At 42.0% G+C, this 17095-nt stretch overlaps 1 long non-coding RNA gene across 1 annotated transcript; it reads left to right on the top strand.

Moving 5' to 3' along the window:
- The first annotated feature begins 1644 nt into the window (after nt 1–1644).
- Nucleotides 1645–17085, top strand: LOC110970846 (uncharacterized). Its single transcript, XR_007940587.1, has 2 exons — nt 1645–2582; nt 14397–17085. It is a non-coding gene; the product is annotated as an uncharacterized LOC110970846 (long non-coding RNA).
- The last annotated feature ends 10 nt before the right edge of the window (nt 17086–17095 follow it).

The raw sequence follows: 17095 nt of genomic DNA, 5'->3' as shown, positions 1-17095 counted from the left end.
ATTATTCCAATTGCTTTATGACTAAAGCCTAACCTACTATTACTGCGCTTTGTCATTGAGAAATCACATCTTCCCAGACACGCAGCCTCAGACACACCCCGACACAAACACACCCTACACCCGAGGGGGTTTGGCGAGAACATACAGAAAGCAATCTGCGGGACCCTCATCACCTGTGGAACCCTGAGCCTGGGAAAGCCCCCGATGTTGAAATGCACACAAACACATAAACAGCTCGTATGTAAAGCCACCCTCAGGCAAAACGCTGCTGCTGAATGAGCAGCATGCTGTAATAATGATACACAGCTTGCACCATTTGCATCAATATTTATTCATAAAACAAATTTTAACGGCCGTTTTGCTCAGAATTATAAAATTGGACATACATTGCAAATCAGAACGCACTTGCATGAAGACAGGCCATAGTGCTTTCAAAAACTGTGTCTATAACTGTGTCCCATGGTTCAGATTATGCATGGTGGCTGGAAGTGCATCCCTCTACCTTTGTTACCAAGCTTAATTGAACATAGCTTGGATCTGACGCTGGCTAAAAACATGAAGTTAGCTCTCTCCTGCATTAGTGCCAGAGCAAATTAATTCTCCCTACAGATCAATGGGCTTATAGTCTATACACATTAGCACAGAGCGATTTCACAAGCAGGCTGCTGTATCAGCTGCCTAATTTTCTGCCTCCACTCCACACAGCCGCCATGCCCTCCCTCTTAAACCAACCTTGTTTATCATTGAGAAGAAATCAGATCAACACACCGAGGACAACACAGAGACAACTTTCTCCCGTTGTTTCCCTCTTTCATCTATATAGGTAGAGATAAACCTGCCCTCGCTGCACTAAACGGAGTCCAGATCAATACATAATGGAGACGAGCAGATGAGGCTTTTCTCTCACTCTTCCCACCCCGACTGAACACTGTCTCTTTGTGTTGCCGAGGCACATCTACAGTCTCGGAGAGCGCAAAAGGGCTGGAGGAGGGTAGCTGGAAGGAAAACGAGGAGCGAGGACAGAGAGTGACGGAGGGGAGAAGATGGCACGAAAAGGAGGGAAGAGCCGAGCGCCAAGATGTTGCACAACAACCCCTAGTCTTTCCAACAGGCGGAATTATCATTCAGGGCAAAAACACATCAACAAAGATCCAATACCCAGGATACAGCTTAGAGCCACCCCCGCCCCCAGCAGCACATGCCCACACATAACCTAAAAGAAGCTTTCAGTCATCTCCATGTCTCTAAATATAGCCAGAAAAATTATATTTCATAACATACCTATTTAAGTTGAGGATAAGAAGCAACTCTTTTGGACTTCCTCATCTCGTCTGTGGCAATAATTTTCTCCTAATGAAGATGTCAGTGCAACAAATATATGATTTAAAATCAACAAATGTTCAGTAATTTCCTTAAAAAAATCTGATCACTGCAGTTTTTAGCAAATGTTAGTAAGTAGTTTTGTGATAGACTATTTCCAGGTGCCGACTGATACGTGTAAGGTGCAGAAGAAGTATGTTAGCCAGAGACACTGTGTGTTTCATAGTTTCTGGACAACAAACAACGTCGACACAACAGAGGAATAAACTCAGACTTCAGCCATAACAGCGATATTTATTACTATCAATAATTCATTGGTGAGTTTGTTGTTTTTATAGGATTTGTTAACAATAAAAAATAGAGCACTGCCAGATGTTTCTTCCAAATAACGAAGCCAAAGCTGTTATTGAGTTCCCCTAAATGACCACCGAGTCTGAATGTCGAAATTTAATTTACAAATTAGATTTTTGAAAAATGTTTCTGGTCTAAAAGCAGAGCTAAAACAACACACTCAGATGTCCAAACTTGTATCAGCCAAATCTGAATTAATGAGATCAAATGGAGGCTTCACAAAACACGGCCTCAACCCCAATTTCAGCAGAGGAAAAACTGCATCCAGCTGGAAGTACTTGCTTCCTCAATGCTTTTTTCACGCTAAATTTTCCTGCATCAAGTGCTTTTAAAATCTACATCATGTGGGGAAAATTGCCAAGAACCTTTAGTCCCCCATCAGACTGCCCTCGAGAGCCGCTCTCACAAAGCCGGCCGGTCGGAGCAGTAGCTTTAGCTTAGCGGTTGCACCTCTGCATGATGTGGAAAGTAAAAAGGCTGTCGTCTGGCCTTAGGAGCACTTCAAAAGGCCCAGAGCAGTGTGAGCTGCAGTACAAGTGACAGACACACACAGGGGGTCAATGGCTTGTGTGAGTGTGTGTGTGCGCGTGTCTACGTGTGCTTTGTACATGTGTGCCGCCGCATAGGTGCACGTGGGTTTGCGTGTGTGTTTATACGTGTGTCATGTGTGTGTGCAGAGGGAGGGGAGGCCTATTAAAAAGCTGCCTGAGGAGAGGGCTTTCAGTTGGGAATCTATGGGGGGCAGAGAGGATGGCAGGGCCATTGTGTGTCATAGTTCCATCCTGAGAGCTGGAATTAGAGCCTTTCTCCTCTGCTCGGCTGGAAGACTCTGTACCACCACCGACCCCGTGTTTAATTAGAGCAGCTCTGGAGAGACAGCCGAGAAGGTGGAAGAGGGAGGAACACGAGCAGTGAGTATAAGAAAGGGAAAAAAATCATAATAATAGGGGGAAAGAGAAAGGAAAATTGGATTCACACTGTTTGGTAATGCTGTGCAAGTCTGATTGAAAGTGTAATGAGGTGAATGATAACAACATGATGTGAAATATGATAAAGGTAAGCCCTGGTGGTATCCGGAGAATCTCAGATTGAAAATACGACTAACTTTCACAGAGTGCATTCGACTTTCAGTTCAATTAGCTCCCACTCTTTCAGGATTCCTCGCATAAACAACGTTGTGGATGATATGCCTTTGCGGAGGTTATAGTCCAATCAAATTAGGTAAACAAACATTAATGGACGATAATGAATGTGAGCATTATCTCCAAATAGAGTGGCCATTAATATTGATGATTGTTTTTATCCCGACGCATTACAAACCAAAACGGCATCAATATTTGTCAGGGCAAATGAGTGCGAGAACGTACGTTTATCAGCGACTGAATAACTAAATGGATAGATGGAGGAGATAAACACAGGCTGTTATCTACTCGGCTGATGATCTATCCGTTTAGGCTTGTAAGGTTCGTTTATGTTAAATGGGTTGATTGTTATGGGAGGTAAACAACATGTCAGGCTTTATTACAGAACAAGCCATTGTGCTGAACAGTTAATGCCGTTGAGGAGCGCTGGTGAAACGGTTTGTCTTTGAAATACCTGCTTGTTTGGCAGAGCGCTCAAATCAACGAAGGGGCTAATATCACGGGATGTCGGTGTCAATGTGCCGTTAAAAGCTCACCTGATGAGACTCTGCACGAAGTAAATATGGAAAGACGATGACAGACTTTTGAAAAACTTCCATCTCATAACACTGTAAAGCAATTAAATGGAAAAAAAACGACAGATCATGAGACATCGCAAGACTATTTGGTGTGCGTTTCACTCACACCAAAACACACATAACATGAGGCGTGTCCTGATCCCGGCAGTATTTGAGCTTTCTCTCCACAGTGTGGCTTAATCCTGCTGTCTCCTATGTTCCACCTGATTAGTCTGATCATTCACTTCTGACGGGCCCATTTCTTAACCCTCTCCACACACACACAAAGAAAGGCCTACAAACACATATTAAACCGCACACACACACACACACACACACGGACAATGTGATTCAAAGGGCAAGAAAGCCTGAGAGGACGACGAGTCGGCCCAGTCACTCACAAGGAAAATGAACCATCATAGCCCGCAGTTACCAGTGTCACACACCACTTCACATGGCCAGTCACAGACACTGGTTCATTTAATGTGAAGCACACACACACACACACACAGAAAAACACATAATTAAAGCTGATCAAGGTGGCTATATAAAATCCTGGGGGAAGTATTCAATACCAAAATATGAATAATGAAGCCTCATATATTCTCCAAGGGGATTTCAAAGCAGAGAGATGGAGAACAGGGTATGAACTCATGAGGGAAAGAAACAAATGCAAATGTGAGGTACAGCTGTGGGGTTGGAGCTGGGTTTTCCCATACAATGCCTGGACAATATTGTCCTTCACCTGCTGACATCTAAAGAGGTAATCAAGAGGCGTGGAGAGCCGTGGCGACTATTTCTGTGCAGGGGACCTTCACCGACTCCGACTGACTCCCTCAGGCTGCAGATAAGAGTCAGTGTGTGTGTGCGTGTGTGTGCCGTCATGCATGTAACTGAAGGAAGTGTATCCCTCCCCCCATGTTAAAGCCATCCCTCTCCCTCTCTTTTCCCCTCTCATTGATCTCGTATTCCAAACAGTTCCTCGAAGACTGGCCTGTTGTTAGAGCTGTTGTGCTGCAAGTTGATTTAGTCGCCTGAACTCTGAGGGACTGTTCTTCTCAGTGGCTGTAAATTACATTTATTTACAAGGAGGATCAAGAGAGGGAGGGGAAAAAAAGTGTGTGTGTGGGGTGTTTTATCTGTGTTCATGTTGTCCAAACCAAGTGGGAAATTATGTGCTTGCTGGTGGAGAGATAGATGGAGGGCTGATACCACACCCCGTGTCTGTAGGATAAATAGGCAGCAGGAGCCGGCAGCCAGTTAGCTTAGCATAAGAAAACATGAAAACAGCGTTAAACAAGTGGTTTGGACCATGTGGAAAACAATACAAGACACGGGGCAGTTGACGTCAGATGGAATGTGCAGTTTTGAACAGACGTGTTTTGAGTTGTGATTTGAAGTGGAAGAATGAGTCCATGTTTCTGAGTTAGGGTGGAAAATTCGTGAGACGGGCAGATGGGACAGACAGGTGAATAGAGAAAGAGGACCTGAGGGAACAGGACTGAAAGGGACCATGGAGGAGGCTGGACAGATTTTGGGGGACGGGATTGTGGATGGCTTTAAATGTTAACAGGAGGATTTTGAACTGGGAGCCTGTGGAGCTGTTGGAGGACAGGAGTGATGTGGTGGATGGAGGGGGTCAGCTGAATTCTGGACCAGTTGAAGTTTATGGAGGGATTTGTGAGGGAGGCCGAAGAGGAATGAGTTACAGTAACCCAGACGGGAAGTGATGAGGCTGTGGACAAGGATGGCGGCAGTGTGGGGGGTGAGGGAGGGACGGAGACGACTGATGTTTCGTAGGTGGAAGTAGATCAAGTAATGCTGTTGATGTGAGATTGAAAAGATAGAATGCTGTCGAGGATGACACCCAGACTCTTAACCTGGGGTAGGGTGAAACAGAGGAGTTATTGTCGAGAGAAAAGCTGTTGGTTTTGGATAAAGTGGAGACCAACAGTCAATGAAGCCAACATCGAAGTCTGCAGTTCCATGAATGGCCACTAGAGGGTGGCTCAAAAAGTGAGTAAATCCCATAGAGCCCTAATATTAAAATGATCAACTTTACAACAGGAAAAAAAACATGTTTGCAGCGTGGTACAAAAACATTTTTTGTCTCTTCTGCTAAATTCTGTATTCCTGACAATTGTACAAGGGATGAATTTTGACACAACTTACCAATTTGAACTGATTTAAGGCTTAAAATTATGCATAATTAGAGGAGAGGCCTCGTTAAATAACAGGTGGGCACCTCACAGGACAGTCCATGGAATGTTTTCATAGTCCACTTCACGCCATCATTGCTCATTTTTAGATCAGCCAGGAGTTAGGCAGAGTCAGGCAGTGCCAAGTCGGTCAGAGTCACCACACTGAGTTTCAAACAGCTGTTCAGAAAACCCATCAGTGACATGAACACACTTTTCATCTATTTTTATGTACAGTCAATGGTCTTAAAAAACTGAAAGGAAAAACTGCCTCTAAAGCTCATTAAACTTCTAAACCCGCTAAATCACAAAACCCTCCAGCACATTTGAATATTTTATATTTCAAAAAATAAGATAAAATCACTGAGATTACACTATTCATCACAGTCAGAAACTGTAGAAAACAACATCTTGTGTGACTTTTGGTTCTGTCAGGAATTAAATTTAAGCTTAAAATCGAAAGGTTTTTATCTAAATCACTGTGTTATACATGGCACATAAAAAAATTCCCCCCAAAAAAGTAACAGTGATTCTGTGCTCCTCGACACAAACAAAGTGATTCACGATTCAGCTGCAACAAACACTCATGTGAAAAAATTCAGGAATGTTTTGGCTGAACTGCAGGCTGTGTTTACCCAAAGCAGATGAGAGACAAGCATGGAAACAAATTACTATTATAAACTGTTATAAGCTACTTTTTTCTCCCAGTAACACCTAAAGCACCTGGAAAATGCAGAACATGTTGATTCAGTAAAGTAAGTTCAAACCTTTTTTTTTGATGATTTATGGGATTTTCACTTTGTTATACTGCACAAAGGTCATTATTTGTTTACTTATTTTCTATCCATGGTTGTGCCATTTCCATTGAGGTGCAGGACTTTAAAATGCAGTAAAAATTGAACTCGCAGTGAGTAAAAATATAACAGACACAAAAAAAACACAGAATGCTTGAGGTTCAGAGGATTAATTAACACTTTACATCTCACTTGTTTTGTCTGTATAAACACCAAAATGTAAAAGGTTTTGTGGGGGTTATGTACTCAATTCTTTCTTGGCAAGGAGCAGAAACTTCATGGAGTCTCAGCTGATTACTTGCTGGTTGCCGACCAACTGCTTTGTAATTTTCTAACCGCTGAGCAGAACCAGGCCAAGCAGCAGCTGGATGAAGCCTGATATTTAATGGACAGACATGAGTGGTATTGATTTTCTCATCTAACTCTTCATCAAAAAGCAAAGAAGCACAAGTCCTTAAACGGCAAACAATCCCTTTAATTCATCAGAAAGAGCCCTCCGCCGTTGGTTCGGTTACCTTCTGCAAAAACCCTAAATCCATTTATTAACAACCTACTGATATTTACAACTGTACATGTGATGAACTATTCTCTGCTTCCTCATTCTCTAAAAAGCCACCATGTCTGCGGTTCTATATGTTAATAAGTCATGCGTAAATGGTTTTTCACCACAATTCATCAAGCCAGCTGATTTAAATGTTAAATCATCGTGTATAAATGGATTGTGGTCCGGATGCATTTCAGAAAAACACAAACGATCCATCTTTCTGATGCACCAGAGCGCAACAAGACACAAACAAGCATCATCTGATCGAGCCAAATCCTCATGTTTTCATTAATTGTCGGATAAGGACAATTTTAAGACCATTAATCATTTTTAAATGCATTAGTGACATCTTAAAAAAAAACAAAAAAAAACATCAGATATGGCTAATCTTCCGTATTTGGAAATCATGATGCCAGACAGACATTTCATGATGCTCCTCTCGATGCATCCTCACGTCACCTAAACCACAAATCCCAGCTCAGTCTAGACCACACAGGAAACTCTCACAAAGGCTGCGGTTTGGACAAGGTGAACACAAACAAACTTTGCCGAGCGACTCCCTCTTTCTCTCTCAGCGGCGTATCCTCCTGCAGCCCGAGGCCAAGATCCTCTTTGTTTATGTAACATCACATGGTGTTCTCGGTGACCCTACCTGAAGCTAAGGACTCGTATCTGTTTCACAGCCCCCCCCCCCCCCCCCCCCCCGCTCAGTCCTCTGCTTTGCCACGGAGCAGCTGTCCCATTGCCTGGACAAAGGAGGCTTCGCTGCGATGTAACTCAGGCCTGCACCAGTATAGAAAGTCACCACAAAGCCGTCTATTCTCCTCTCGCAACAACAACACCTTTTGTCTTCTCCGACAAAAGGAAATAGACTCTGAGCATTAGCCAGCAAAAGATGTCAACAAAACCGACACCAAAACTAAGCTTCAGTTATTTGAAAAAAATAACCTGCAGTTGTTTCTGGTGGCTTAAATACCTCAACAGGCTCAGGTTGTGAAATTCAGTAGACACAGTCATCATTTGTCAGCTGATTTGCACTGTTACATGTGCAACATAGAAAAAGAACAGGATTGCGTAATGAGGATGTTATCTCACTTTCCTGCCTGCCACTTATCTGACTGCCATGTGAGTGCTAATGTGTGTAAAATGGTATTGCAGTACATAAGGTCACAAGGAAGCAGTATGATGATAATGTGGTTTCCATAAACAAGATAAGGACTTGGGGGCAAAACACAGAAACATGCAACTTACACTAAACAACCTGGAGCTGACTCCAATAAAAGGACCAGATTCTGGCTAGAATGACAGCCATGTGTATTATTGAAATGAAACTGGGATTTAAAGGTAGGAATTTGTAGATTTTTTATGCGCACCACCTGGCTCATAAAAATAAAACACATCCTGTTCTACCTAAAGTGAAAATAAAACAGTTCAGGCAGGAAAGTCTAGATGAAGACATAAGAAGTGATGGTACAGGGCGCTCTGTTCTGTCAAAAATGTGAGTAAAATACACACAGAATACACATCTAGCACCTTTTCAAAACAGATTTTACAATGTCAGGAAAAAGGAGATACTCAGGAAAACAATATTACAACAGAACGCCAGTCGAACCAAATAAAGACAAATAACCAGAGAGTGGAGCACAATTAAACAAAGAATACGATAAAAAATGCAAAACACAGTGGCTCAGTTTAAATAAATGAATAGAACATACACCTGTTCCTACAAATAACATAGTAAAAGTATCAAAAATGCAGCAGCACAGAGTAAATAAAGAGGAAAAGAGACGACATCAGACTGGAGCAAGTCTATAAAAAATTATTTTACCTTTATCAAAAGAGCCACACCCAAGGGTGCAAACTGGTTCATTCAGCGATTCTGTTTTGATAAAATATGACCAATAAAATCTTACAATCTACAACACTTTCAAGCCCATAGTGTCTCATCCTTCCAGTAGAGCTCCATAGACTTGGAGAATCAATGGTAAGGCACATCGTGGTGACCACTGACTGTACATAAAGATGGACAGACTCTGAAGGCACGCATGGGTTTCCTGAATAGAGGTTTTGAAGCTAAGTGTGGTCATTCTTCCTGTTGCCAGTTAGAGGTGAAGGAAAACAACTGGAGCTGAGGCAGGTAAAGCAGTTGGTTCTGGGCCATGGACTGTCTTATGATGGCGTTCACCTTTCATTCAGAATGTCCTTGACCTTAATATATTCTTATACGTGACTAATTTTGGACACACCCCCACCTGTAGATGTCATAAATGGGCGATCAAAACCATTTTAGTTCCAGCCTGTAAGTGTGTTTATTTTAGCATTTTAACATGGGTATCTATGGTTACTGACCATAGACTCTATATAAAGATGGACGTAGCATCTGGCTCCAAAATTGAAGCCCACCCAGAAGTGTCAAAAATTTGCAATATCACGCCGTCCGCTAGGGTTGGCTCCAAAAAGCTTTTGCTCCACAGACCCCAATTCATTTTTGGAAAAAATAAAATTTGATAGACTGATTTTCTACAGCTCAGGATTTTTTTCCCGTTAGTTTTCATGGTCAAAATGAGAGATCAGGTGGCTGATCTTAAAATAAATCAATACTGAATTTTAAATAAATCGTTTAAGTTGGCGGAGCCAGGGGGCGTGGCTATACTTGATTGACAGTCCCACTGACTGGTCCTGCCCCGAGTTGCTCTCCGGTCCAGTCTGTTTGATGACGCTTTTTACGTCACTGGCTCCAAAAAATCCAAAATGGCGACCAGGAAGTAGCAAAATCCGGGCTTAATTTTCTCGACATTGAAACCAACGGGTGACGTCACAGTTAGTTTACGCCTGTTACTGACAGGCTTTTGGAGTCAGCCTCTAGTGGCCACTGGAGGAAGTGCACTCATTTGCATTTCTGTAATGGCTCCATTTTTCAGTTGCTTTGTGAGTTTAGCTGACTGCCTTCAGCTTTTTGTAGGACTCTTTCCTTTGAGTTTATTAACTACCTGCAGCATCAGACAGCAGCGGGATCAATATGGGTGTCTCCAAAGACATTTATGCACAACAGCAGTAAGTTCATTAATTACTTATATTTATAAATTACTCCGACATGGAAACAGAATCGATCAGGAGCTAACGGTAAATAACACTGTGTACTTTCCTTCACTTCAAACACGTGAGTCATGGTTTATAATCTGCAGCTGAATCATGAGCTCCATCACAGCTCGATATTAAGGGTGACTCATTTGGTAAAGTTACACTATTGTTCTGCTATATCAAGTTTATTTTCAAGTGGAAGATTTTTCCGTTTAAGAGCAGGACATTTTCAGCAGTGACACTGTTGTGGACGCGTTACGCAATGTGACCTCTCTAAACAGTTAACTTACTATCAAAATACAGCCACAGGAGGCAATGAAAACACATTTTATTGCACCATAATTGGCTAAAGTTAGATATATTATCATCACATTTAGACAGAACTTTCTGGATGCCTGGCCTGTGGGTCAGCATTTTCCTTGCATACTCTCACCTAATCTCCTAGATTATTCTGTTTTGTGGTGACTCTGATACCCTTAAATGTTAACTGCTCATGTATTAGCCATACAAGAAAACTGGTAACCTTCACTCTATAATAAGGAACACAGTGGATTTCTGTGGCTCCATCTTGCCACCCACATAAAGAATTTCTGGAAGCACCCCTGGGTGTCCCAACACCTTTACAAAGACATTTTATGTTCGATTGTGCTTCAGTTTGTCACTCATCTGTATCTGCAACTCATAGAAATGCATTACCTGCAGTGACATACATCCCCATCAAGCCTGAAGTTTTCTGTAATTACCCTCTATAGGCCATTACAGCTGTACAGTGCAGACAGCCCTCTCCAGAAAATATCTGAGCTGTGAGTGGTGCTTCGGCTTTAATACTTATTATTCCATCTCAGTTGTTTAGATTCAACCAGTGCTAGGGACTCCTTCCTTCCATTCCTCCCCCATTATCAGCTCATCCTCTCCCTTCTCCCTCCCTCCCGTCCAGTTTTTATATTAGTTCTTCATGTGAAAGCAGCTGCTGTATATACAAACTTAAGCCGGTGGACATAACCCACACTGGCACAGGGACCTGGCATGAATATAAATGCAGAAGAAGCTGGTGTTGCTGAAGGAAACACATGGTAGGAGCAGCACAGGAGGAGTACAGATGAGCTGGAAAACAGACTGGGGAGGCGAATAACACCGGAGCCTTGTTTTTCTAGGACAGACCGCTAAAAGAAGTCAAGACATTTTGCGAGATATCAATCATCAGATAAGGTGAAGGCTCAAAATAGCAAAGAGATTAAGTGTAACCTGAGTTTACAGATTACAGTCGCACCCTGAACGTTGCACTCATTACTTTATCATTAATGAGGCCATAGTCTAGTTGCAGTAATTTACTTTAAGCAGGTCTTTACACACAAATCGTTTATTTGCATAACACAAATAATGCAACAGAACATTTTCTTTAGTTAAAAGTCTTATTAAAAAAAATACTAAATAGAAAATATTATTTTGCTCCAGCATGCAGCCTACAAATATTATTGCTTAATGCAAAGATGAAAACAATCAAAATACTGGGAAATCTCCGCTAAAATAAATGACAACAGGAATCGGATTTAATCTTATTTTAGCAAGTATCTCCACACAAGTGTGACTGAAGTTGAGCCATGTCCTCACATGGACCCTTGATGTACAAAAATTAGGACAAAACCTTCAAGTGACTTTTACGGGAAAACCAAATGGCAGCCACAGCTTGTGGACAAACTGTGTAGGGAAGCCCAGGCAGGCCTGCGACAGATGGTCAGAGTGAACGGGTGACTGTTGACAATGTGTGCTGTGTTCGGGAAAGCACATTCAGCACAATGACACGGAGACGGACCTGAAGCTTCTGTGGTGCCATGTTGGACATGTCTAAACCCACACATGCACAGAGGGAGAGAGACATACCATCAGGGAAAGACAAGGGACACGGTCGACGACATTCCGGTTACCTCTAACATCCCAGGACTTCTGTGCATAATTTTCTTTAAGCTGACTTTAATTCCAGCTTTTCCCCAACTCAGTGTCACCTGCTTCCTCCCTCATGCCTAAATCCCAACACAAACATTAGCCCTCCAATCCCCGCATAATAGCTCATAATGCTTTTCTCTTTGTCCTGCTAGCTCCTTTGCAATTAAGCAAATGGGTCATTAATTAATCGCCGCAGGCAACAGGACACACGAGGAGTTAATCAGAGAGGATGGATGGACTGCTGGGAAAGAGCGTGACACACAAACACACATACACGCTCGCACAAACGCACACCCACTTTCACTAACTATTGACATTTCTAAAAAAAAAAAAAAAAAAAGATAAAGTGAGCCTCCAGTAAGATGTGCATGAATAAAATTACAGAAAATGGCAGGAGTTGATGAAAAGCAGCTTGATCATTGATTCGTGTTGTCAAACTGTGCTGAGTGGCAGTTTCTTCTAAAGAGGAAACCTTGGTTGAATCCTTGCCTCGGGCCATCAACATTCAGAGTGAGACGAGGATATTTTTCCAGCGAGTGATGCTACGCAGCTCAGTCGTTGAGACTGCAGACTGCTGACAAATCATTTTCATGGAGTATATACAAATAGGTCTATTGACGGGAAAACCACACAGGATTCATATAGGCTGGATTTATTCTCAGCAAATTGTTACGATAAGGACCGGATGCAGACAGGTGCAGGCTCTGTGCTGAGACATCACTTTAGCCGTGGAGACAGAGGCTGATTGTGAATGCAGACGTGTTTCTCAGACCTTTTCTGCTTTTAAGATGGGTTCCTCCAGAGATACGTGGAGCATCTCTTTTCATCTGTCTTTCTCTTGCCCCTTTCAGACACGCACTTCCTTCCATTGATCTGACGGCTTCTAAATGTGTCTGCTTCGTGTCTGAGTGAGCACCGCCATCACTTTACCGAAAAAAGTTGCGATGGCAGTCTTACCGAGTCGGACCTATTAAAATGTACAAATCACTTTCAGCACATCACAAGTCTGAACTGCATGCTTCACATTAACCAGTAGGGATAGACAAGATTACAGAGGCAACACAACCTTATGCATTATACTTCACTTGATGCACTCTCCAATTTGGCAAATGGCAAACACGTGCCATGGCTTTGTTGTGCGTGATGTCTCGCATAGTCAGATCTCCATAGTGTTGGAGAATGGTCTGACTGCACTCATTATCCTTATGCGATAGGGGGAAAATATGTGTTTGGGCTTGTTTAGATTGTTTTGAATCCATCACAATTGTCCTGGGCAGCACTAAGCCCAGGATGCAGCAAAGGTGCCCCTGCAAAACAGTGTTTAGGGGGACCTTATTCTGCTGTGTGTGGGAAGATGAGCATACTCCTTGTAGATCTTTACAACCTTTCACTAAAACACAAAAGCCAGGCCCGCCGTATTGCATGATCCAAATCTTGGTCAACACTTGTCATTTTCAGCGTGTACATTCAGTGCTGCAAGGTTTTGATTATTGTTTCCTGCAGCAAAGGGGATTTTCAAAGCGAAAACATGCAGATAGCAGAATGGGAGAAGAATGTAGCATGAAATATGTGGTTCAAATGACAGTCTATATCCGGTGAGTCAGACTAGTTTCTCAATAATAGAATTCATGTATTTTAATAAACTGATGAAGCGAGCGATGTCACATATCCCCATGCCTGAAAAGGGTTTCTGTTTTTCTTCTTCTCTCTCTGTTGTGTTTGCATAAATAAATGTGTGGGCCTGAAGTAATAACATGCACAAATGTTGGGAATGTTTGGAATCTGCCCCAGCAGAGGAGAATACCAAATGTATGCCGCACCACACAGCAAGAAACAATGACTGCTTTGTCGCCTGTTTTTACTATATATTTATTTTTTAGTAAACAAAGAAAATGCCTCAGCAATTTTCCAGTTGTCATAAAAATCAAACAAAGCTTCACATTTAGGAAGCTGGAACCAACAAATGTTTGGTATTTTAGCTTAACAATTGATTAGCAAAGTGGCTGCTGATCAATTTTCTCTCAACCAACAAATCAATCAATCAACTAATGCTCTAAAACACATCATAGGTCCTCTAAAAGCACACACACAAATGCACACACTGACACAGTGACCCAGCAATCAAGACATCCCACGATTTCTCCAGGATATCAGTAACAAAGAGGTTTCCTTTGACTTCTCAAGTAAACATGATGCTGCTCTAATATTTCTCCAGTAGATGGCACACTTGTAATCCTTACATCCCCACATAACACCAGATTCAGAAATTAAAATGAGTAAGTCAAAGCTAGACGGAGTCATACAAAAAATAGACAAATGACCCAGTTTTTTTTCACCAATAATACAGTCAGATAACCATGTGACGCTGCTTCCTTCCACTGAGTCAGAAGGGAAGAGCTGCTCCTTCCTCAGGCCTCCTCTCTTTTCCTTTAACCTCACATTCCTGCCCTTTCTGCTGTCAGCAGGAAAGAAGAGAGCAACGTCAAGCGAGGAGGCCGGCATGTCAAAGGACAGGACGGGGAAGTGGCAACAATGACACAGGATGAGGTTTGTTTGGTCCGGAGCACTCAGCACTATCTGATTCGCCGGAGGGACAACAGGAGGAAGGAAGGGCTGGACATGAAGCAGCAGCTACGACTCTCACCTGGACAAACCTGAAGCTCTCCTGCTGCGATTTACATATACGTGTGAAGTAGACTTTTCCTGAATAGATAACGATGCTGCACTGAGACTACCACCAGCACATATTGTAGAGAGAAGCCCCCTAATAATGTGAGCACAAACTGATATAAATCCTGCAGAGAAGAGCTAGTATCATCAATATTTGCACTTCATCAAAGACGGAACCAATGAAATGCTGGCAGACGGGTAGTAGGGGTGGATATTTCTATTTCTATATATAAATACACCGGAGCTTGTGATCTAGTAGTCTGCGTAAGGGAAAATGAGAAATGTTTTATGTCTTACTTCCTGACTAAGTGGATTCATTTGTTTGTTACAGCACTTTTATAATCAAATTTCTCCCCTTCATTAAGATAATTACTCAGACAGACTGGGACGCGAGAGCCCGAGACAAGACCAAGTAGTGTAATTTAATTAGAAAGACTTTCTTTCATTCTGCTGAAGCTGCAGCGCACAAGGAAGACTGGACCAGATAGATGTGTGTGTTGAAGCTTCAATAAGGATTTACAAGGGGCCAAAGATGAAGACGACCAGTAGAACTCCTCAACTGAGTCATTAAAGTATACAGCCAGTGAAGTACTCTATTTCATTATGGCAGGATTTATTACTCTGTACTTTCCACTCAAGCAAGAAATTGCCCCGAAGTACCTGAAGAGCAAAAATGGAAGGGCGGGACTGGATTGTGACCATGCAGTTTTACCTTCACTGGGATTTAATTCACATTCACTGCGAGTGGTGATGTTCTCCAGCAGGTGGTGGTGCAGGGCAATCATAAACACTCACAAGCGCCACATTGAGGCACACAAAGGAGAATCAGCCTGAAGCCGAAACCTTTGTGTTCTTGTTTGACTGCCAACAAACTCCGCCCTGCTTCTTCTGGGTTGTTTTTTTTTTTTTAAAGTTTCCATCCAACTTTTTTTTCCTGTTATCGTAGAAAACATGAGACATTTACTGTGATTAGACCATACAGGAGCAGATAAGCTCTCAGTAGTTAATCCCACTGTTTGATTCCTATCTGGAACTGAAGGTCAAGTGCGGTATTAGAGTACAGCCACCGACTAGTATGCCATTAAATGAAAACCTTCTGACTCAATTTTCTCCTTAACAACTGCAATAAATCAGCAGAGCGCCACCGCTGAGAGGAGCGTGCCTCTTACCCAGGGCTTGCCAGTTGTTCCAGCTCGGCCAGTTAGTTCAGTATTGATTCTCTGTCTCGCTGTTGTACCACTAAAACCATCTGACCTATGAATGCTGAGCTCACAGCGCTGGCCTGAAAGTCCAAAGAGGGAGACACCATGAGAGGGAAGGCTCTCCAGGATCCGCATTTTCACTAAAAACACCCGCCCTGTTAGTCCACCTGCTTCAGCCTCCACGACAACACGCACATGCATCGACCTTTAAAAGCTCGTTCTCTTCATGCTGTGATAAATCGATCAGCCTTTGGGCAGTCTGTAGAGATTTCGCGGCTTTCTGCCATTACGTTTAAATAGCAAGATGTTAAAACGAAGATTAAAACGCTTTGGGAAGAGGTCAGAGCTGCATGTGAGGAGATTATTTCAGAGGACCTCAAGTCGGTCTGCGTTTAAAAGAACAAAACTATCATAAAAATGAAGAAATATTAATGGAAATGATAAAAACTTGACAGCTCTGTTCAGGAAAAAAACAGAATGACACAAATTAAGCCAAACCTTCCACCAGAAAGAATATCTTACAAGTAAAGAAGTGTGAGGAAGTTTAGGGACCCTTTATGATAGAGGTGTCAAACATGCATCCCGGAGGCAAACATCAGCCCTCCAGAGGGTCCAATCTGGCCCATGGGTCGACTTTGTAAAGTGTCACAGAGAAGACATTAACTGCAGATTGTAAATTTGTAAAACTGTAAGTTTAAAATAATTTCTAGACCATGACGAGTTGTTTTGATCATAAAACACTGTATTGCTTATTGTTCTTTTGTCATGTTGTGCCTCATTTTTGTAATATTTTGCCTTAATTTTGTCGTTTTTCTTTGTCTGACTTATTGTTTTTCTCATACATAGTCTCTGGTCTCATGTTTTTATCATTTTGTGTCTTTTCGTCTTGCTTGTGTTTTTGTTGTATTTTTGTCATTTTGTTTTGCTTTATTCACTTTTGTCGTTTGTTTAATTTTGTCTCATTTTTGTTGTTGATTTGTAACTTTTTGTCTAATATTTTGGGGGCTTGTTGTTTGTTTGTGTCATTTGTCTCATTTTTTTTGTCATTTTCCGTTTCATTTTTGCAATATTTTGTCTTGTTTTTGTTTTTTTTGTCAGACTTTTGTCATTCCGATCATTAAGTAAAATACTATGTTGTTCAGCTCCAGATACCTGTCACTAAATGTTTTGTGTCTTTGTAGATGTAAACTGAGGCATAATGTTGTTGAAATTGAATTTATTTTCTTCAGAAATTTCAATTTGTTCATAATATTTAATAAAAAGATCATTCATTAAATGGGAATATTTTCAGA

The sequence above is a fragment of the Acanthochromis polyacanthus genome, chromosome 2 (genome assembly GCF_021347895.1).
Source record: "Acanthochromis polyacanthus isolate Apoly-LR-REF ecotype Palm Island chromosome 2, KAUST_Apoly_ChrSc, whole genome shotgun sequence".
NCBI classification, from domain to species: domain Eukaryota; kingdom Metazoa; phylum Chordata; class Actinopteri; family Pomacentridae; genus Acanthochromis; species Acanthochromis polyacanthus.
The sequence above is the reverse complement of the archived record's forward strand: the minus strand, read 5'-3'. Positions and strand labels throughout refer to the sequence as shown.